Source organism: Temnothorax nylanderi, unplaced genomic scaffold (genome assembly GCF_030848795.1).
Source record: "Temnothorax nylanderi isolate EJ_2023f unplaced genomic scaffold, tnyl_v1.0 TNYL_tig0287_pilon, whole genome shotgun sequence".
Taxonomy (NCBI): domain Eukaryota; kingdom Metazoa; phylum Arthropoda; class Insecta; order Hymenoptera; family Formicidae; genus Temnothorax; species Temnothorax nylanderi.
Genome location: NW_027249349.1, coordinates 156,179 through 179,885, shown reverse-complemented (window position 1 = coordinate 179,885; position 23,707 = coordinate 156,179). Strand labels below are relative to the sequence as shown.

The following is a 23,707-nucleotide window of genomic DNA, read 5'->3' as shown; positions in this document are numbered from 1 at the left end:
TTGTATTTTTATACGTATTGAGAACTCTATAGAACATTTTAGTTTACATAATAAATTTATAATTATGATACTATATAAGAATGTATATAAAAATGTATCGAAATTCTGAAAATGGCCAGTGTTAACTTTACAAAGATGATTATATGTGATATATAATTTTAAACAATGATCCGCCAAAATTTTTATTTTTAATTTTAGAAAAAAATGTTTTTAAACAAAAGTTGTATAGGGGAACAAATAATGGTGAAATAAAAAAAAATCTATCTTTTTAAGTTTATATAAGAGTCACCTTCAATGTTTTTTAAATGGAATACCCTATTTTTGATAATAGAATTTTGTAGCTGATATTGAGACGTTTTCAAAGACCTATAACAATAATTAATATTTTTGTTGAGAGGTTACGGTGAGATATGATCGCAAAGTATCAAAAAATATGCAATATATACTTATATATTTGGTAGTTAAAATAACTAGTAATTTTGAGCAAGATTAGAAATTTTATTCATAATAAAATTAGTCTACGAGAAATGGTGATCTACTAAATCTGACCTAATTAAATCTAACTCTCCCATCCAGACCCACACACACATACACAACCATCTCCCCTATAAATCACAGATGTATAACCCTTCTTATCCCTACTCTCCAAATATAAACACGCCATCCGTTTCACTGCATGCATTTTTATGATAGTCCCTTTAATCTGACTTTATGTAACCTACTTGAGCCCCCCCCCCACACACAGTGTGTTTTGTTTACACTTTCCTTTACACACACTCAAAACACCCCTCCTTCTCCCGCCCTCCAAAATTTACTGGGATGTGTTTTGTGATTAGCTCTATACTCTATACATCAACCAAATTTCTATACGTCATATTTTTGCTTGATTTTCAAGGTGTTCCTGATACACCACAAACTTTTTAATAGCTTTTTCGTATTTGAGAGGTCAAAATCTACAAACAACATTATTTCTTTTTATACTACATTTTTTTGGGCAGAAATCGGCCCTTTTTTAGACACCATTTTCTCCTATCACATTGTGGCCGGGTCACGCGCACAAAAAGGGCCGGAAAAATTTTTTTGACTATATTTCATGTTGAAGCCTGAAGTTTTTCCTACAAAATCCCTTTTTTTAGATTTTAATTTTGATTTTTTAAAATCAAGTTATCGGGAATTGAAGAAAAAGTGGGCATTTTGACTTTGATCGTCCATATATCATATGCTTGTTCTGCCTTTGTTAAAAATAAACTTTTATGTTTGATAGCAACGTTGGTGATTGATCAATAAGATATTAACCAATATTTAGAGAGATATTTAAAGAATGTAATAATAAGAGGACTGTTTGAAGGTTAACTAAACGTTTTGATGAGTTAATCATACAACATCGAAAGTATCAGTGGAAATGTCTTACGTATGATGTTAAGCATCACTCGGCCGAAAGAGAACTTTGATTTGGAAATTCGTGAAATCGATCTAGCCAGTAAAAAGTCAGATAATGATGGATGGAAGAATTGAAGATTCTTACAGTCGCATGCGCAGGACGAAAGCACTTTGTTATGTACAGGACGGCACGACAGATATCACGAAGCTTTTTTAATTTTGCAGCAACAATCGATGTGAGTTGAAGATCCTGCCGACTTTTTCGATTATACGTCAAAAAATTTCTTATAACTTTTGAATGCGTGGTACTTACGTATAACTTATAATTTTATACGATTTGTTCCGATCGAGAACCGTGATTAATTTGCACAAATTCACTACAAGAAGATTACATAATGTTATACATACATTCAATTTAGTATTATATTTGTGGAATTAAAATATTTAATATATACAATTACCTCTTTTGTCCTTTTTAAAATTTAAATAGAAAAAATTTATTTTTTTACTTACAAGTAAGAACCATAAGATTTCTTGTAAATCATGATCCTTGTCAAATTTCTGAATTACTTATTTGACAATGAATGGTAATGCAGACGATATCTGATTAACGGATGCACTTCTGTATTCCAACGCACTGCTTACAATTAGAATCTTTCCATCGTCAATGATACTTTTGAATATGAAAAGATAGAATTAAGCTTCGCAATTTATTCACAGCTTTTATAAACTCAACACCCGCTCTCAGCATTTGCTCGCGAGGAGATTTCTGAATCCGAAGGATATTCGGAGATTATCGTGGATAATCTTTAAATGAACGTTACATAAACTTATCTCTTCATTATTAATTTGTAATATTTAACGATGCATAATTCTGAAAAAACGACCATTCAATTACTTTGTCTGTTCATTATAGACATTATCTGAAATAATTAAACGTGTTTTCTCTCTCTCTCTCTCTCTCTCTCTCTCTCTCTCTCTCTCTTTCTCTTTCTCTCTTTCTCTCTTTCCTCCTCCCTCTCTTTATCTCTTTCTTCTTTTTTCAAGAAATATAGAATCACGACAAAATAAAGCAATAATATACTACAATAATGATAATTTATCAAGAACGTATTGCGTGCCCTCAAAGATGAATTGTGTTTTAATGGCAGTACTTCAAGGGTTTTATTATTTTTTTTTTCAAGCTTTTCAGTTTCAGCGCTCTTTATGCGTGCACTCACATGCGTCGCTATTACAGCATCTATGTTCACGTAATGCTATTTGCCGACAGAAACACCCTTTGTCTCTGTTTGTGAAATGCTGCATGCGCGCAGTTTATTTCACGCACCAATCACTTGTTGTGCGAACTGCAGACTGGTACAGCTGCAGGTTAATGGAAACGACATTTTTGTTAGAAATTTTCAAACTTTTATAAATCTTGTTTGCCTTTTCGTGACGAGACCGCGACATTGTCAAGGTAAACGCATTGCTAATAATTATGCAAATTTCTATGGTAATGGTCCGAAGTGACAATTTGCGTATTTCTAGTCGTTGAAGAACATTTCTGTTGTAGAGATTAATTTACGGGAATAATTCTCTTTCTCTCGATTTTTAATTTATAAATTTTTAATAAAGTCTGAGTTTTGTTGAGTTTACCATATACCCAGTATCTGCATTATGTACATCAGAAAGTAATCAATCTCTCGCACTTTTATTATGTTTATGTAATATCTTTTCAATATTATTTTGCGATGGATGAGAATGTATGTAAAACACAATTTGGATCAACAATTGAAGCAGGATATATTTAGTGTTAGGATAAACTATGATACAACTACGATATTAAATCATATATATCGTCCCTAATGTAAAATTGCAAAACAAACTAAATTAAACGTTAAAGAATAATAAAAAAAATTATAAACGTTTATCTTCCATGCTATAAATTTGTTGAAAAAAATTGCTGTGGACAATTTGGTTCTTTCCTGGGCTGTGTTCGGATTCCTCAACCGAGTGCTAAAAACTCTATAGCATATGTTACGTGCACTATAGATTTTCAACACTCGGGTGAGGAATCCGAACGCACCCCTGATTATTTCGTATGGTAACGTTGTGTTACGTAAGTTCATCTATATTTTTTGTTTCTATTTCATTGTTTGTTTCTATGTTTTATACTTTTCAATTCAATCAATTCTATTAATTCTATTACTTTTCCAATTACATGTTGAAAATTATTTTTAGGAAATCTATTGGTGGAATATATATGTATATTAGGAGTAAATATATCTTCTATATGTACTTGAAACATTATTTATAGTTTGCGGATCTTCTAATAACTTGTTTGTCAAGTATGATTCTATAATAGACGAGTGAAATACACATACATATATGCAATAATTAATTATTATTGCAAATGATTGTTACTTGTCACTTAATAATAGCGAAAATGTGGTGCCTGATCTTAACAAAAATAATATCCTGGAATTGCGTGTATCTTCAAAGACAAGTATCAAGTGTAGAATTTTAATACAATATTTTGAAAGCGTTATTTATTCTAAATGAAATCTTCGACTATCGCTAGCTATTCTCTTGCTTTTATCACCCTATATCTATACTTAAGACTGATTTTCAATACCTAATGCAAAAATTTAACCCTTCGTGGTCACACTTATCTACAGTTTTATAATGGTCACACCGGGGTCAAAACGAAAAAACGCAAACCCCATCGACTTTAATCGGCTGCCGTATTTACAGTTTTCATTATTTTGATTTGAAAAAATTACCTTTTTGAAATGTTGCAAAACCTGCCGTAATATTAATTTGGTTAATTATTTAATATTAACAAAAAAGATTGCAAAGTAAGTGTAATATCGTTAGTGTAATTCTGTTTTGAAAAATTTATGGGATCATGCTGACCCCTAGCGACCGCGAAGGGTTAAGGTTTTAGAATACTCACGAGTTTAAATATTTGTGAGGATGCATAAATATAAAAATCTGAATAGCTTAGGCTTAGAGTATGTGAATTAATTCAGGGAGTTCAAATAAAACTATGAAACTCTGAATGAAATTATGAAACCGTAGAACGATTAATCAAATATTTTATACAACATTATTACAAACCGCTAATCCTATAATTTAGGAGTAGAAAGAAATAGAAGACTTATTGTTAGAGAGATTTTAAAATATTCAGAAATTTTAGAATGTCCAAGAAATTTACATTTTATTAAATTTTATTTTAGCACACAAAAGATTAAAAGAAATTAAATTCCTAAGATTCTTAAAAGCTCACGCGCATTCAATAAACTAAAACCTTAATGATTTAAAGATTGAATATTAAAGATTCTAAGATTCTTAGATTCAAAAACTGAAGAATTCCGCAATTTTCAAGCATGAAAATTCTAATTATAAACAATATAAACTAAAAGCAATAAAGACCTGAAAATTTTTATGATATTGGATCCAAAGAAATACAGAACAAAAAATTTAAAGATTTATAAATTTACTAAAATGTTATTTTATTAACATTTCAATTTCTATCATTACCTTTGACTTATATATAACCTGAACAAATATAAAATAGAAGATTGCACTTAATTTTTGTATTTCTTTTAAGTTATAACACACGTACGTTCCATTTTATTTAAACGATTTATTTCTGTGTATTTATGCATTTAATGAAACACGTTTATAGCCAAGAATAGTCCTTGCAGAAACACGCCCGTGGAGACAAAGTGGTGTGAAACCCGTTGGTGCGAATGCTGCTAAACATGTCCAATGTCCATCCTAGTATCATCACGGAGATATTGAGATATATGGGTTACTCCGGATTCGTGGTTTATGTCTGATCGTAGTTTTGATTGAATGTGCCACGTATTATCAGCCTTGCAATTCCGGACAACTGTGGATTTAGGGAGAAACAAGCGTTACCTCCATTTTGCTCAGAATCAATTTAGGATCTCATTAAGATAAGATTTGCGAAAGCAATGAGGCCAGAGGCTGCATTAATAAATGTAACGATTGCAAGGTATGAGAATACAACATGGATTACAAAATTTAGGTTAGTGATCCACAGCACTGTAAAAATTGCAAAATCCCTTTATTGGTATCGAATGAATTTTATGGCTTAATTATTAATAAATGACACAATAATAAAGATCAAGCTTATATTTTTAAATAAAAACTTCTGTGTTTAACTTTAAAGATAACACACGATAACAAACAATTTTTAAGAGAGAATTCACTATATTTAATATTTAATATAAATTTTTGTTGGAAATGTGATTCTCAGATATAGCAATATGCACATCCTAGCGGTAGCGTTGCGTGATATAATTGTCTCTGGGAATAATTACTCCGATATGAGCGGCCTTCTATATCGTATTATATACTCAAAGGAGTCGTGCGTGACACTTGCGTCTAACCGTCCGGCAGATGCTCTCTGTGTCGCGTTGAGTTTATATCGCGATCGTTCGCTTGTAATAAAAGTTTGTCTCCCTAATAAGAGATTTTCGTTCTTTCTATCCTTATCAGGTTATGGGCCCAGGATAGCCCAGTATAACTCGGTAATACACGCGTCGTCGTTCGTACACGGGGTATGCGTTTTTATAAAATATAATTTATATAATTTAAATTTATTATATTTATTATAATTTATATAATATATATTCCACTAATTGAAAGTTGCCATTTATATATAGTGTCATTTCATCGAATTTATAATACGGCCTAGTATAATTCAACCGATAAGTCTATCGACCTAATGACACTATATAAATGGCAACTTTCAATTAGTGGAACCTTAAAGGCCGTTGCACATAGAAAAACTTAAGCAGTAAAACTCAAGCAGTAAGCAAATCAGCCAATCACAGTCAAGAACTTAAAGCACGGCCCTAAGCGGTAGCGAATCCATACCGTTGATTTCTTACTGCTTAAGTTTTACTACTTAAGTTTTTTTCTATGTGCCAAGGCCCTCAAGGCCCGCGCGGGCCTTAAACGTTATCATCAGGTAAATAATATAATTAAATATTGCCGACGGCGAGACCGTTGTTGGCGCGTTGGCATGCGGGTGCTCGACTTTGTTTTTCGTGCGCCGCGCGCCGCTAGGCTCGCTACGATCGATCGCGCGGTTGCGGTAGGTCAGGTATCATTCACATTCCGACGCTCGAACGCTCGAACCGACATCGCGACATCGCGACATCGCGACAGGCAGCCTGGCAGCCGAGCGAGCGGCTCCGTGCGTAGCGCTATTACATCGCGAGATGTGCCGTGATGAGTATCACGATGATACCGCAGATACCTACTCCGTGTGTCGCGTGTGCGCGACCGACTCGGACTGAATTCACTGAATTTCGTCGTTCGCGCAGACTCACGAATATGGCCGAAGCGCGCTGGCCGTTGCGCGGCACACGCCTCGCGCCTCGCGCCTCGCGCGGCTACGGGAATCGGACTAATCGGAGTGAGGTGAATACAGGATTAATGTACGCCGAATATAATAAGTTTCTTGTGTTTCAATGAATAATGGACTATTATCGCACACGGGAGTGAGAAGACGATTGGAGTGCTGGACTAACGTGTACGTTTGGTCGAGAATCGTCGGATATTATCGTGGGATTTAATGTGAGTACAGAGTACGCGAATCGCGCGCGCGATTTAGAATAACGAGGCGTAGTGATGACATGTGTGATATATATGTGTCGACCGTTTAACTGCATTCGCATCTCACGGAATTTTACGCTGTATTTCGAGCTGTATCGCAAGCGCGCGGTGTCTCCGCGAGCGTATATTTTCGAACATACGCATACGGTTCGCTCGTTTCAATTCGGCCCTTAACTCGACTCACGTTGTATCTGCCGCGGGGTCGCGCGTCGGTATGATATATTTATATTTATTATAATATTTATTATATTTATTATTATATTTATTAACCAATATAACCAATTTTTTATATAATATTTAAAGTAATATACAGAGCGTGGAAATAACATATATTTTAATATGTTGAAGTCACTTTAAAGGTAAATCTAAAATGTTATTAGTGAGCAAAATTAAAGAGCAAGTTTTAAGGAACAGTTACCTTTGAAAAATAGTACAAGCAATCGTTGAATTATTTATTCAATTAATAGCAGCCGGAGAAAGCATTCTGTGATAAAAACAGTAAAGTAACTCTGGCATTCTCTTCTCAAAGTTAAATTCATTATATATTATATTTCATACTAATTGATTTATAAACAATTGATAAAGAATTAAATTTTTACTTTCCATAACCAATGGATGCTTAACTATATATTCAAGACAACAACTTATTGTCGTGTTCCACAGTAATATAAAGTTCACATCAGTTCACGTACATAATATGTGTGCGTCTATCTAATTATTTGCTAAAATCTCTTTCTAACTTATCGTTAGATTACATGCCAGCTATATGTCTACGTAATTTTTATGATACTCTTTAAACCTTGTCTGTTTGCATAATTGTCTATGAAAGAGTTGACATCTATTAATCTCGCATGATATATGTGATGTCCTTCAAGTGATGATAAAATGACTTCCCCTTTCTTTGTATATAAATTTACTCGCGAAATTAATTCGAAAAATTAAATCAGTGCAACTTTAGAGATAATTTGATAGTACGGGCAATTAAATTTCAATATATAACTCAATATACGAAATTCTAAAAAATGGCACAAAATGTTGCGTTTTCAAAACATTCTTAAAGCATTATAAAAGTAAAATATCTAATTGGATATTATTTCTGGTCACTTAGTCCTCCAGAAGAAAAAAATGTTTAATTGATTTTTTAATTATATTCTTGATTTTACACATGTACAATACATGTGTAATTTGTGAATTTATCATAATATTATAATATTAAATTTAATTATACACAATTCAATAACGACGTTTGTTCTTTTTTAAATTGTTACACATATTATATTATATTTTATATATATACATATTAAATAGCACATGTCTTCAGACTAATGTCCATTTCTATCAATGTAAATTCGTTTTAATCTCAGTTTAATTTACTTTTTATCTTTTTTTAATTCTTAGAACTAGAAAAAGATAAAAAGTAACTTAAACCGAGATTAAAGTTAATCTACATTGGTATAAGAAATGCACATTAATCAAATATTTTTAAAAGTCCAAGACTATCGAAAGTTTCGCTCGTCTCACGACTACGTCGCATCTTTGACGTGATCTCATGAGAATGCACATGCATATACATCATGATGAGACTAATGAAACAGTGGTTTCATTGTATATTGGATTTCTGATTGCTACTACGGAGTTTGCACTTTCTAACGAAGCAGAAGGGCTTGAACAGGATGAATCAGATTAGGTGATGTTATGCTTGCGGTCATACTCACATCTGTAGAGTGTAGAGTTCATATGAGTTCTATGCGGTCGTAGGCTCGGACAAGGCGCGGTCCAAAATAGTACGGGGTTTGGCGAATATCTCCGGGATCTATGGCGTCAGATGAATAGATAACGCAATAAGGAGATAGTTCGCTCAATTATTTCGTGGACACTATCGTTTCATTTTATGCCGCTTATGTTACACAAGGGTAACATAAGTGTGCAGTAGACGCTTGTTTTATTGTCATAACACCTTTTACGTGGCACGAGATTGCTGGGAAAGAATACTGACATTTTTTAAGTGTATATGTTTCCGTTTTCGAGAAATTGGGCTATTTAATGTTCAAAAAGATATCAAAAATAAAAATTGAAATCGAGTGAATTTCACAGTAAAAAAATTTTTTTTTGCACTTAGTAAATATTAGTTTGCATACAACTGTGACTCTGTTTACTAAAATAAAGAAAATTTTCCTTTTTTATTAGTATATGTGTATTCACTGAGAAAAAAATATACTAATAAGAAGAAAAAATTTCTGCATTTTAGTAAATGGAGTCACAGTTGTATGCAAATTAATATTTACTAAAATGCAGAAAACTTTTTTCTTAGTGCAGATACGATAATTGATAATTGATTTACTCGTCACATCCAGTAGATTAATGTAAAATGGTTATTATATCATTTACGATATTATTTAAGATATCAAAAATATGACAATCTTCTTATACCGCAGGAAAATGCTAAGTAGTGAATATATTCAAAGTTAGTACATACAAACCGTCAAAGAATTGCTCAAAAAACGTTTATCGACAAATCGAGATTAAAGATTAAAGTTATCAATATGAGAATGATAGATAAGATAGAAATATTTTTCATAAAATAATTTCCTCAAATTGCAATGTGTTTATGCGCAGCGTAAGCGCGCACGCGCGTGCACACACACACACACACACACACACACACACATCTAACAAATAATATACCGCGTAGAGCTTAGTTCTTTTATAATGCCCAGAGGTGACTTGCTATGCTGTGTGTAATCCAAGTTAATCGTGACAATAAGTTTAGTCTGAATAATGTCTTTCGGTTAGGGAGCGAGAGATAGAGTTCAACATGAGAGATGTGGGTTAGATACGAATTAGATCAGGGCTAAATCTGAGTCACCCAAGAGTCTGCGTTTGAGTTATATCTGAATTGCATCTGAGTTATGCTTGGCTTACGTTCGAGGTATATCTGAGTTATGCGTGATATACGGTCACGTTAGATTTATCTAACGGCACGATAACGTGGAAAGTATAGCGTAATGTAGGAGCATGTAATGTTCGTGCATATGGCGAGTGTTAGATATTAGATACAAGAACATCGTGTTATTTTAAGGATTAAATTGATTTCGATGGTCCATGCATTGGTATGTATCCGATATATATTAGCTCTTTATTGTATCAAGTATTGTATCAAGTAAGAGAAGACAGTTGCAGTATTTTTAACTCAAGTTATTACAATTATGTCATGCAATCATCTCGATCATCGGTGATCGCTTTTCTGGCGAATTATAGCAACGACGATGCCAGCCTTGAACGTTCATTTACGTTCTAACATGGAATTTCTCCGAATGTTCCACGATTCGTATGAACAAATGATTCGTTTGAACTGGAATCTATTAGGCACGCAAAATAAAGATTCGAAGATTATAACTTATATATCTTACGACTTTTTTTGACCCAATTTCCATCGACTGGAACAGGTAAACGATTCTGACGCACGCCAATACGTAGTGCCGCGTATCCACCGCAGACTTTCATGATAAAATTGATTCCCAAGCTTTCGGTCTTTCTCCCTCCTACCATCCTTGCTCTCTCTCTCTCTCTCTCTCTCTCTTCATTTTCATTTCGTCCTGCTCTCCTTTCGATATCATTTCGACCGGACTATTTCGGTCCGGTCACGCTTTAATTGATAATGGAAAGCTGTCGTGTCACTTTCGCGCTTGCCCGATTCACCTGCCGAGAAAGCAGATTTTACTTATGTAAAGATTTTACTACGGAGATCGATTTGAACATTATATTTGTCGGAAAATAATAATTTAACAAGATTATATCTTTTTGTTATTAAACTTTTAATTTGTGCAATTAAATTAGTGTAATACCAGAATAGTTTGTAATTGTCTTGTATCCTTTGTTCTTGCCGAATTTTATTTGGCTAATTCCGGAGGAAACAGTAATGTAAGATTTCTTTTATTGATTATCTTTTAGAATTGGTTTAGAATTAACGGCATGCAATGTTCATATTGTTCATGTGAACAACTTGTTCCGTCACGTTCCAGTAAGTAAGTTTAATGTCTTTGGACAGAAAAATTGTGAATAATAATGACACGCGCGCGCGCGCGCGCACACACACACACACACACACACACACACACACACACACACACACACACACACACACACACACAAAATTAATATAACAGCATTAATATTTTAGAAAGCTTAAAAAAGCATTTTGCCTCCACACTGACACTATTATGCAGTTATTAAGAAATTATTCTTTTGCTATTGAAATAAATGCATACAAGCTAATTATTTGTGCTCTGGATATTAATCAATAATTACTATATAAAAAATTACTATATATAATAAATTACTGGGTAAAATCAACCAAACGTCAGTAAAACACGTAGTAGTAATATGCACAGATGATAAATAAGCAACAAAAGATTCGATTTGATTATTTTTGGTCGCTTTCATTGTCCGGAATTTACGATTAACTTTGAGATAATTAATCTAAACGATAACGGACGTTCGGTCTTTTCTGCATACCAATTTCGGAGACTCCATAAAAGGCTCTTGATGGGACCTTTATTTGAGTAGGATATTTGCATGCTACGACCTGGCTTAGCCGTCATTACAGCTACAAGTGGTCAATCCTGCACTATACCCATGTAATTCTCTGAAAGCGATCGCCTACCGCGTATCTAATGAATGCACCACAGAAAGGAAAGCATGGCTCTACATGTGTCGAGCAATTCGGATGGTATAATTAAATCATTATTCTTCCTTTCTAATACCAGTGACATTTGCAATTAAATCAAGAATGGAACGATGCGTCTTTTTGGTAAAAAAAACAAACAAATATTTTGGATATAAAAAGAAAGAATATACATAGTAATAGAATTTGGCATTTATGAGTTGTTAAATATATTTCGATTGTTTTTATCATGATTCTTTTTGACAATAAATAAATTAAAGAATAATATGCGAATATTCTTTTGTGTGTGTGTGTGTGTGTGTGTGTGTGTGTGTGTGTGTGTGTGTGTGTGTGTGTGTGGGTGCGCGCGTGTACAATACGCGAATAAGTAATACTTAATTCAGCAGAAATATGTAACTTCTTTAGAATTAGCTTCATATTCAATTTTTATATGCATTATGACAGTGTATGATGGCATTCTTTGCTTTTAATTATAATTTATATTTTGTTGATGTATTTGGTTCTTTCATCGTTAATTTGTTTTATTTTATATAAAACACTTTAAATTCGTTGCTGTCGGTTTTACTTTAATTTTCTTGTGATATATGAGAAAGATAGAAAATTACATTAGGAGTGTAAATATATCATAATCCACTTTCCATGAGAAGGTATAGACATAGACTAGTAGGTACAAAGCAATATGTGGTTGTAGCGATAGATCTTTCTTGATAGGAGTATAAAGGTAATACATATCTCCCCATAATAAAATGAAATTGATGTATCGATACCCCACGTTGCTCTAATAAAAGTCAATATTTATTAAATCTCGTCATAATTACAATATTTATAAAAATTTAGAAAAACTGATTATCTAATTATTAATTTATTGTTACATTATTAATACAAAGATATGGTTTCTAAAGACTTTAATACATTCAGTAATTTTTTTTCAAAACAAAATTATATTTCACATAGATAACATTAATATTAAAAATATATATATTAAAAAATTCCAGATACTTTAATATTCCTTGTTAGTAAATATAGTCTATGTAAAAAGAATTATATTATAATCTTATTGCAATAGTGTGCAATAATGTAGAATTGTAGAATTTGAATGAGTTTTCTTTGTTCTTATAATTTATCATTAAAAACAATATTCAGTTATTTGAACATTTTATTTATTTCGAGTCAATGTTCGAATTTCCCATAACTCCTTTTACTTGATCATTAATTTTCGTTTTATCAGTAATATTATCTGATCCATAAAATCTCGAATATGTAAAAGAATGATGATGATAAACACTTTAATGATATGCAATAGAAGTATTTCGAATTACATCGCGTTAGATCCTTTATACGATAATTGATTGGATCACTCTTTAAATAGAGAAGCTACTCGAAATAAGATAATTTGTTTTCCGATGTGCTACGAGTTATCGAGCAAGAATCCATTGATTTTTCGTTCACGATTCTATGTTTGGCATGGAAAATTTAATTACAGTAAAAGCTATTTACGAATACGTGACAGAACGATCGAAAAATATGTAGGTATAATGAATCAAAAAATGGAGCAGGAAATGACATATAAAATATATAGACAGACAAGTAAATGGAAGTGTGTGCAAAGATGAGAGCTAAATTTATTTTATTCTTCTTTCTCTTGCATTAAATGCTATAATTATAGCATTAAATGCTATGATCGTAGCATTAAATGCTATGTTCATAGCATTTAAACTTGTGGCGTCTTGATGGTCCGCAGTTGGTGCGGCAGCATAGTAAAATTTAATATAAAATTCTCTCCGTGAATGAGTTGCATTGTTATTACTTGAAGTCTCTAGTTGCGTTATGTTGAGCGGTGTTGTGATCATTTATGTGAGTGTGTCACACAAGCAGTTTGAACTGGTATATGTGTTTCAAATGTGCGTAACAGACAAGGGCGGTGATTGAATTTCTTACCGTGAAAGAAGTGAGTTCCAATGGCTGCGTTCAGCGGAGGAAGCAGCTCAAATTGGCGCTCTTGATGATTCTTTATTACGATTAGTGTCTAGTTTCTACACTTGAATCCAGGGAAGAACTAAGGCAACTAAGCCAAGGTCCAATTATTTTAAAAGATTACTGAGCGCTTGCTGAGTTGCTTTTTCTGCTGAACGCAGCCATTGAAATTCATTCGCCTCTCAGAAATGTTTATGATAACACCATTTCTGAAATACGAATGGATTTCAATAGCACAGTAAGAAATTCAATCACCGCCCTTGTCTGTTACGTACATTTGAAACACATACCAGTTCAAACTGCTTGTGTGACACACTAACGTAACTGATCACAACACCACTCGACATAATGCAACTAGAGACTTCAAATAACAACTCACAATCAATGAAACGCAAAATTTTCTATGACGCCAGATTCGAAAGAAAAAAATTAGGAGATATTAATTTCGTACCGACTCTCGTAAAATCAGCCAACACTTATTGCTCATTCAAAATAGGTATAAATCAAACGCAATATGTGACTTTATAATAAAAAATAATTGCTGTTATTAAGAATTACACTATACTTGAATCGAGTATAATATGAATGCTAATTGGGCAATTGATTAAATTATTTTTATTTTCACGAGGCGTTAAAATTTAAAATGTTAAAAGTTATAAGTAAATTAAACAAAATGTAATGACTGTACAGAATGAACGACTTACTTCGTTTTCATTAGAATGTACGATATTGCACAATAGCACGCATAGTATTATAGTACACTTCAATCAAGAGAGATTCACGATCGTAATAAGTTTATTTAATTATCTTTAGTTACCTATATGTAATGAGACGAAAATCACGAATTTATTAATTCGCAAGTCAAAATCCAAAGCGTTACATATTTAAAACCGATGGTTTCTTGACCGATTTCTGGTGAGTTATGCTCATGCCAAAGGTCTCTTAAAACAAGAATAGGATAACCGAAGGTGTAATGATGCTCGTGTACGAATCTATTACCAAGAAACCCGGAGGGTTGAGAATTCATGACCGGATTCCTTGGGATGGGTATCGTTTTCAGATACTATCGCCCCTGGTAAATTCGATGGCCGTTAATACCTACCGATATTAAGTAGAGTGTGCTACCGATGTAATTAGTTGACAACCCTTTACATCGTTACATCGCCCAGGGCAGTCTTATTACCCCGCTCGAATTTGTGCGACTTTGAATTATATCGAGCGGTGCGGAGGTGACCAATCGATATTTCCGACTTAATTTGTGCTGAAGATATCATTTTAATTTAAACGAAGGAAAACTGGAGATTTAATGATAATTGAAGTGAACTATTATTATATTTACGTTATATAAAATTTTATATGTGAGCAGTGTCGAAAATCAAAATACTATTGCGTTTATCGAAATATCTCGAATAAATATGACATCTATATATACCTACTTTAGTACTATTATTCAAAATATTTAAAGGATACTCTGGAGAGTATTTATATATATGTGTGCATACACACACACACACACACACACACACACACACACACACACATACATATGTGAGTATTTTTAATAAATAATTTTAGTTTTATTTTAATTACCGGGCATCTTGAATACTTCCTATTCACCTCGAGCAAGTTAAACTATAATATTTATAATGGGGTAAATAGGCCTCCAATTCAAAGTTATATTCAAAATTACGAACCAAGTAAGTATCAAAAACTGGGTTACGGAAGCTTCCTTAGTATTTAATAATGATTCCGGTATATATATAGCCGACAGTCTCTTTCCTTCATTTGTATTCGTTGACAAAGAAAACTTTGCTGGCATCGTATTCAAAAGCGGTGCTTTCAGTCGGTGTTCTTCAGATATCGACTTTCCACGATAGATAGGACTTTCCGAGTAATTGACTGACGATTTCTGCGTTTTCACGTGGATCGTTATATGTATATGCTAATCATTTAATATCTAATCGAAAATACAGAAACTCAAAGTTACAGACTTGTTTAATGACATATATGTAAAAATGTTTCAACATTATAACATAAATATTTGTAGAAAAATGCATTACCAAAATATAAAGATTGAAAGAATTCCGATATTCAAGATATTGCTAATCTAACTATGCAATTATAATTGCAAATTAAATATTCTAAATTTCTACCATTTTGATAATTTAAGTTTTTTTATGTTTAAAAATTCTCGGGATACAAATCTTTAACAATTAAAACATTAGGAGTCAATTTGGCAAAAATGTAGGGTATTAGAAACCTGGTTAAATGTAGAAGTTACATAAACATTTGACTCTTTAAAAATTTGAATATGAAAACATTTACGCAAACACGCTCGCACACACGCACACATTTTCAAATTTTATCATTTTATTTTATAATATAAACTTCTCTTATTTCCTTGCGTAGTTAGCTAGACATAGCAATTCTTTTAACAAGTTCACATATTTATTATCTCTCAAAGAAATTATTATTTACATAAGTGTATTATATGTATAGTACAGTATGACATAGTATGATAATATGTACAGTATATATTGTTTGTAATAAGATTAGAATAAGGTTCGTACCGTTTGAACCGTAAGAGTTTGCATTGTAACCAAATGGTTTCGTAAGTTTAAATTAGTGAGTTAACTGCTGACTCAGTTTTTCTTATTTTAAACTTTTAAGTATTACTGATGCGTAATCCATATCTAATACATATATAGAAAATTAGAGAAAAAACAAGTAAACTTGAAAATTTTTAATCATTTCAAAGGTTTCTCTTGTTTTTCAAACAAAGTGAAGGTATAAGGTGTCCTATTTTCATGCTCGTATTCACTTAATTCCACAAATCCACGAAATATTGAGCATTTTTACTATATTTCTACATCTCTAGATGTAATATCGCGTTATCTTATCGCAAACAAATTACTGAGCTGAATATAGCTCTGTAATGTTTTAAAAGCCATTTCCGCAACATTGGATAAGCCAAATCCATAGACGCATATGTATAATATACTGAACATTGCAATTGGAGAGCTTCTGACAAGATTTGAAGGACAGAAGAAATGCTTGCTGGGACACTTTCCTTTTCTAACCTTTTCTAATTGTGTCGTTGGTGGGGAGAAGGAAAGGTGGAGAAACAAGGAAACAATCCCAGCAAGCATATCTTCTGTCCTTCAGATCTTGCCAGAAGCTCTTTAATGGGAATGCTCAGTCTATTATACATATTATATACGTTTATGGGCAAATCTTTATTTTATGTCGGAAAAGAAGATGTAGAGAAAAGATTTTACAAGGCAATAATTTTTATAAGTATCTCGTTCACATGCCAGCTTTCAAAATGTTCAAATTTTGAAGATTTGTTTAGGTCGGCTTTAAATCGTATCTGGTGCAAGTTAATAACTGAAAGATACCGACATTGGTTAGGTAGTTCGTTGAATTCGAGAAACTCCCGTAATTTCGAGATCTCGAAGGTTTGGAAAATCCCGACGTTTATCGTGGCGAAGATTATCGGACTTGGAATTTGTTATCTAGAGTTTGACAATATTAATAAAGTTTCTTCAACGAGCATTGTAGATTCATTAAAAAGCTATCAAACTCTATAAAAAAGTATACAATTAAGAATTAAACTAATGTTATCCGCTCGTTATATAAGTAAAACTATATGAATAAGTAGAACGGCCAAAAACGAGTAACAATAGGATGTAAAGATCAAATATCATATACAATATTTATACATGATGAAATATGATTAATTAAATAATTCCGAACGTTAGTACGTCTTTCGACTGTACTAACAATAATAAGTCTTCTTCAGCGGTAAAAAATATATATAGATTCTTGAAGTCAGTAATATGTGTTAAATACTCATTATTAAAACATAATAAGACATTGAATTAAATATAAAGAATGTACAAACAATAAAAAAAATTATATAAAAATGAAAGTACAACATTGTGATAAATGTTTCCAAAACAAAAAATATATATATCAAATACACATCTGTTTCGATTTCATTTTTAATTTTTTAAATTGTTTAGGTTATGATGTTCTAGTATAAAAATCTGAGAGCTTTAAAAATATAAATAATTGCAGTTCAATTATGTAAATTTCTTGTTATATAGCGAATCTAATAAGAAATATTATAATGTCGCGGTATATAATCAGTTAATAGCATAAAACTTTTCAGTGGCGTTATAATTATCGTGGACCTCAAGAGAAATCAGTGTGCCGAGTGTTCAAAGAGGTGTGGTGAATTTCCTTCCGATAAAGTTTGCAAACTACAAACCGCAAACTGTCAAGCTTGGCTAAGGAGGAGGACAAAGGACCATCCCGACAAGCCGATTAACTGATTGTGCTCGGCATAGAAATCGGGCTCGTAGCTAAGAACACGTATTCACGTTCCACTATACATACATACTTCGCATAAATTACTTCCAAATTTACTATTGTTAGAGTAAGATTAATATATAGATATAGTTTCACATTCGGAAAATAATTGTGCTTGACATACTTGCTTGACACACTAACAAGAAATGGATTTTACAAATTACAATTTAAAAACTATTAAACATTTATTGCGTTTTATTACATTTAACATGTTCTCGCACAATTATTAATTTAATTAATATATGTTAGGTATGTAGAGGAGACCCCGGGGCTAAATAGCCCATATTTCAGAATTTCAAAGTTATAACTTCTCAGACAACTAATTGTTGTGGCTGCTTGTACAAACATTATAGAGACAACCTTCTTCTATGTGTTAATGCCCGTCACAATCTTGTTAATCGTTTATTTTGTTTTGTAACCATAATAACCAAAATACGAACATGCAGCAACGTAGTCATCTTGCCCTGGTACTGAGATTTAGTTGTCCAGTAGCGTAGGGCGTAAGATAACAAGTATATGTATGCAATATGTACAAATTTGATACTTGATACAGATCTTATCATCTTCTCCGTTATCGTTCACTCATTTGCGGCACCAAATTCACATATAAATCTTTAACGGAGCACACGAGAAGTAGGTAGCCAGTGTAAAGTTGGCACCTCATTTTCAAAAATCGGAAATTTTATTAAGAGTTCCATTTGCACCCACAATAGTTCTACAGTTCCTGATAGATTTCATAAATAGTTCCGTCGATTTAGATAAAAATATAACGATTCAAAAAAATGAGGTGCTAACTTCCCGTGACACCTCAAGTTTCGAAAATATTTATTTTTATCACGGAATTCTATAGTTCTTGAAGAGTTCTATAGTTCCTGATAGGTTTTAGCGATAGTTCTGGTCTTTAAGTATTTTTAAATAATTTTTTAATCTGACCGCTGGCACCTCAAGTTTCAAAAAAATTGATTTTTATCATGGAATTCTATAGTTCTCGAAGAGTTCTACAGTTCCTGATAGGTTTTAGCAACAGTTCTGGACTCTAAATAGTTTTTCAACAATTTTTTACTGTTACCGCTGGCACCGCACACAAGAGTAAAGTCATGAATCGCAGGCAGTTTCGATTGACTTTTTGACAGTTCTCGATAGTTCTCGCATAGTTCCAACAGTTTTTATAGGTTTTAGCAACAGTTCCGGCTTCGAAATATTTTTTTAACAATTTTTTACTGTTACCGCTGGCACCGCACACAAGAGTAAAGTCATGAATCGCAGGCAGTTTCGATCAACTTTTTGACAGTTCTCGATAGATAAAGTTTCCGATTTTTGAAAATGAGGTGCCAACTTCACAGTGACAAGTAGGTACACGATAAAGGTTTAATTAGCGGTAAGGGGAATGTTATGACACTTTCACTGCGTGTTTTTCTTCGGCTGTGTGTCCGATTGCCACGGCGCGCGGCGCTAGCCTTAATATTATGGGCCGACCTTATTCTGCTCGTTCATATGCTCTATTTCAATCTTTTTATGAATGAAAATTGCATTACCTAAATTATTATCCGAAACGGTATATCGTACACTTGCAAGAAACTTTATTCTAGAATCTAGCTATAGTAACACGTCGCTTAACTTTATTTACCCACGATAGGGAATATTAATACAAAATTTCGAGAGGCTCGAAAATTTACTTTGCTACTACTAAATCAGTTTTTTTCTATTCTCAACTGTAATATTATTTCGATTTTAATGAAACTCAGGGGAAAGTACTTATCTATTTATGCTAAAAGAACCATTTCGCGTTTTTGTATTATTTACTGTTCCTCTCAAGATAAGTACTGAAAAGAAGCGCATGAGCAACATACCTCTGGAGCCATTTAGCCATTTAGCTCGGTCTTACCTATTGTATAGCGTGTCGTAACGCACTTAAGTTATTTGCTCTTTAAGTATGTTATTTTCAAGAGTAAAGTAACGAATAAGATTATTATAAATAAAAGAAAATTAAAAACATAAAAAAATAGATTTTTATTTATATATATTAAGCATATGTACATGAAATCTACATCCTGGGGGAAAAAAGTAAAGAGGCGCGCAAATTCTTTATTTTTATTGTGAATTTCATTTTAAAATTCACAATAATTTTACAAATAAAAATTGATTTTTTTTCTTTTACATAATAAATGGATTTATAGCATGTTATTCTAAAAATAAAAAAAAGTAAAGCTCCCTATTTTATTCTTAGGAAAGACAGAAATAGAGAACTTGTATCATGACTTTTTCATCCAGTTTCATAAAATGGCGATATGTAGGGAAAGTGCAACGAACTTAAAAAAGATGTAGAAAGCCATAGAACTAGAGATATCACGCAAATTTCAAGTATTTGATTTATGTTATCAATAACTCAATATTAAAAATGATGATAAAAATATCCAACAGTTTTCATGACATCAACTTTTTAATTCTTTTTACTTTAACGATAGTGGATATTATAATTAAAAATAGAGATTAACTTTTTGCAAATAAATCTGTTAATATCCGCGTGTGTAAATCTAAAATAAAGTTTTATATTTCTAATATTACTACAATCGAATATAATCTATAGCAGATCATTGATACTGCTTTTATTGATTTTGTTAGTAAAAATATAGTAGGTATATATACTCGATTTTCAAACGGTGGCGTACCTATATTCGTCTGTTTACTCATTAAACTATAATGATTTTGGTAAAGCGCGATACAAAGAAATATTTTAATTGAAAAATTGCAACTACATCACGAATTTATCATGAATTTTGCTATCACATTGCTTCTCTTCTCGTTTGATACAAGAAATAGTATTGACGATGCTGAGATATTATTTACCATAGCTACATTTGACGCTTAAATGGTTTGGAACCTAGTGGAAACTCGATGCATACGGTGCAATGCATTTCCCCTGACCACGAGTTAGCAGTTGGTTATACTACATTACCAGTGCATTCGTTCATCCTGCGTTAGTTGGTCGTCAACAGGCCACAATGTTTACCAGGTACTCTCCGATACACAGCTTTGATTGTCTCTCGGTCAATTAGAACTTCAGAGTGGTAGCTATTCATACGGCAGAACGCGGAACTTTCGCGTTTGAACTATATGGATTCCCGTCAATACAGCTATTAGATCGAGATGAATCTCTTCTCTTCTCTTCTCATATAGTCAGAAGCAATAATATCTCTCGAAAATAAATCAAATATTTCTCAGTATTGATGAGAATTGTGATAAAGAAAAATAAGCATATTCGTATTATAGCGAATAAATAATGTTTCACAAAGCTGGGGAAATTATTCGTTTTATAATGTACATAAATAATGTGATATAAGGATGAAGACATTTTTTTGTACATTTACGTATTTTACTCTTTAGCAATCAATTTATGCAGAAAATTTTCTTATCCCAAGGCTTTCCAACTTTGAAAGAGTACAGGAGTTACATTTTTTACCAAATCGAATTTGATCATTACTTTTTTTTATCGTTTTTTATAATTTCCTGTAATTTATTTCAACCAATTTGTCTTTCAATACGGTTGTCAACTTACTTAGAACATTATTCTTTATCGAACAAATGAAATCTTTATATCGGTAATATACTACGAATGACAGACATCGAATGTAACAGTTACCAATGCGAACGCATAATTAAATATAAAGACTACTTATAATAAATATAATTTTCATATTAAAATAATTACTTATCTCGCGGAAATTATGCTATTTTGTTGTATATATTCTCTTGCTTTTTACAGAAAACCGTCTGCTCGCCGGTTGTACATTGTATCGTGATTTGATGAATACTCTGTACAAAGACAGCATCAACGTAGTCATCCAACTTTTTACCTTACCATGTTTTTTTTTTTTTTAACGTAATCGCGACTCACAATCAAGCACTCTCGCGTTTGCTGCACAGTCGCGCGATTAACCCGCACGAAATACCTTATATACATACTAAATAATTACTCTCGCTTATCAGACGGACTCTTAGTTTACTTACTTGCGGAGCGAAACCTTGCTTTCTTACTTTTTCACTGATGCCTTATCGGAAGCTTAAAGCAACGGATTTAACACTGCAAGCGCGATAAGCGCTTTTTACACCGAGGGTTAAGGTAGTTCAATTTAACATCCCTCGTCATCATCTTCAGTAACGAACTTTGTGGAGAGAGTCTGGAATCTGGAATTAGATGAATCGCAAACAAAGGGAGACACTGGCATATTTGTTCATGCATCGACGATTCGTCCTGGGTATACACGTTCCTACGTAGGTACATATACATATACATACTCTCGCGTAAACGTGAACATACACGGCATCGAGACATTCTGGTGAGATATCAACGATTTTGTACACGTGTAGGTATACCACGTTGGCGTGGTATGCTGCGTTAAACAATGTCGACCAATGTAATTCTCGTTGAGAGATTCCGCATCTTCGAGCTTGATCGAAAATCAGTCGCTAATGCAGCGTCAAGAGAGTTTCGTCGTGAGTTTACGGTTACGGTACAATACCGAGTAATATTTTTTTTAACGTTTATATCAGAAAATATCAGAAACGTCAGGAAATAAAATGTCGTGACCATTGAATTACTTGGGCACTTTCATTCCGTTGTATACTGCAGTAAATTTGATCGGCTAATGCGAGAATGATGAGAGAATATTCTCGCGATAATTTTGTAAATATAAAACGATTTGTTTTATAATACATAAGACAGCATATATTATATACTATTTTAAAGACAATTTAAATGAAGCGTTATCTCTCTCCCTCTTCTTCTTATTAATAACTCTGTTGATACATTATTAAATATAGAAGAAACGTCTCTCTCTCTCTCTCTCTCTCTCTCTCTCTCTCTCTCTCTCTCTCTCTCTGTATGCCTCTGTATGCGTGCGTGCGTGCGTGCGTGCGTGTGCGTATGTGTGCGCGCAACTCGTTGTCAGATAAAATTAAATGGGCATATTTAATGCAAATATTTGACATGAATTTAGATCGTAGTGGATATGTAAATACAATTATTCTAATTAGAATCTCACCAAACAAGTTTCTTATACTAATCACATGGAGGTCAAAAATTACACGGTTTACATCGTCAAAAGTTTTAGATTTGTCTTGATATATTTTAATTGTAAGATATTATATATAAATTTTATCTCGCTATGTTTGTTTTACCCGACGACCGCTACTACCGTTTTTGCATGCTATTTTTCAATATCGGTTGCCGTAATATGTTCTTTCATCAAGTTGTAGCGATGCGCGAAGGATTACACCTAATCGTCGCATAAATCTTACTTTGCTTGGGTGGTAAGCCTACGGCCGCGGCGTGTAAATGTAGCGCGACTTGCACGACACACGAGAGTACGAGGTGAAGCCGCATGTAAATGCTTCGACAAACCACCCTCTGTGTCTGTGCGCGTCCATCCTCTCACTTCCCTCGCTCGCTCTGTAGTCTGCTCTAGGCAGTAGGCATCCGGCGCGGCGGAGCTTCCTACACATACGCGTATATACAAGGACGAACAGGTGGGTATATGCACAGTGACCTGAGCAACGGGGGCTGCCAGGTGCGGTGCGGCGCGACGGCGTCCTATCATTTCCTCATTATCTACTCAAACATAGCGTCCCGCTTGTTTCCACTCCTCAATCGCATTGCTGACG

The 23,707-nt window shown here is 33.1% G+C and overlaps 1 protein-coding gene and 1 long non-coding RNA gene across 7 annotated transcripts in view; one reads left to right on the top strand and one right to left on the bottom strand.

Moving 5' to 3' along the window:
- The window catches only part of LOC139780611 (acetylcholinesterase-like), a 98,410-nt gene that overhangs the window by 32,321 nt on the left and 42,382 nt on the right, over nt 1–23,707 (top strand). The window lies entirely within an intron of this gene.
- Nucleotides 4,989–6,683, bottom strand: LOC139780615 (uncharacterized). Its single transcript, XR_011720294.1, has 2 exons — nt 5,712–6,683; nt 4,989–5,257 (listed from the first exon to the last, which is right to left on the bottom strand). It is a non-coding gene; the product is annotated as an uncharacterized lncRNA (long non-coding RNA).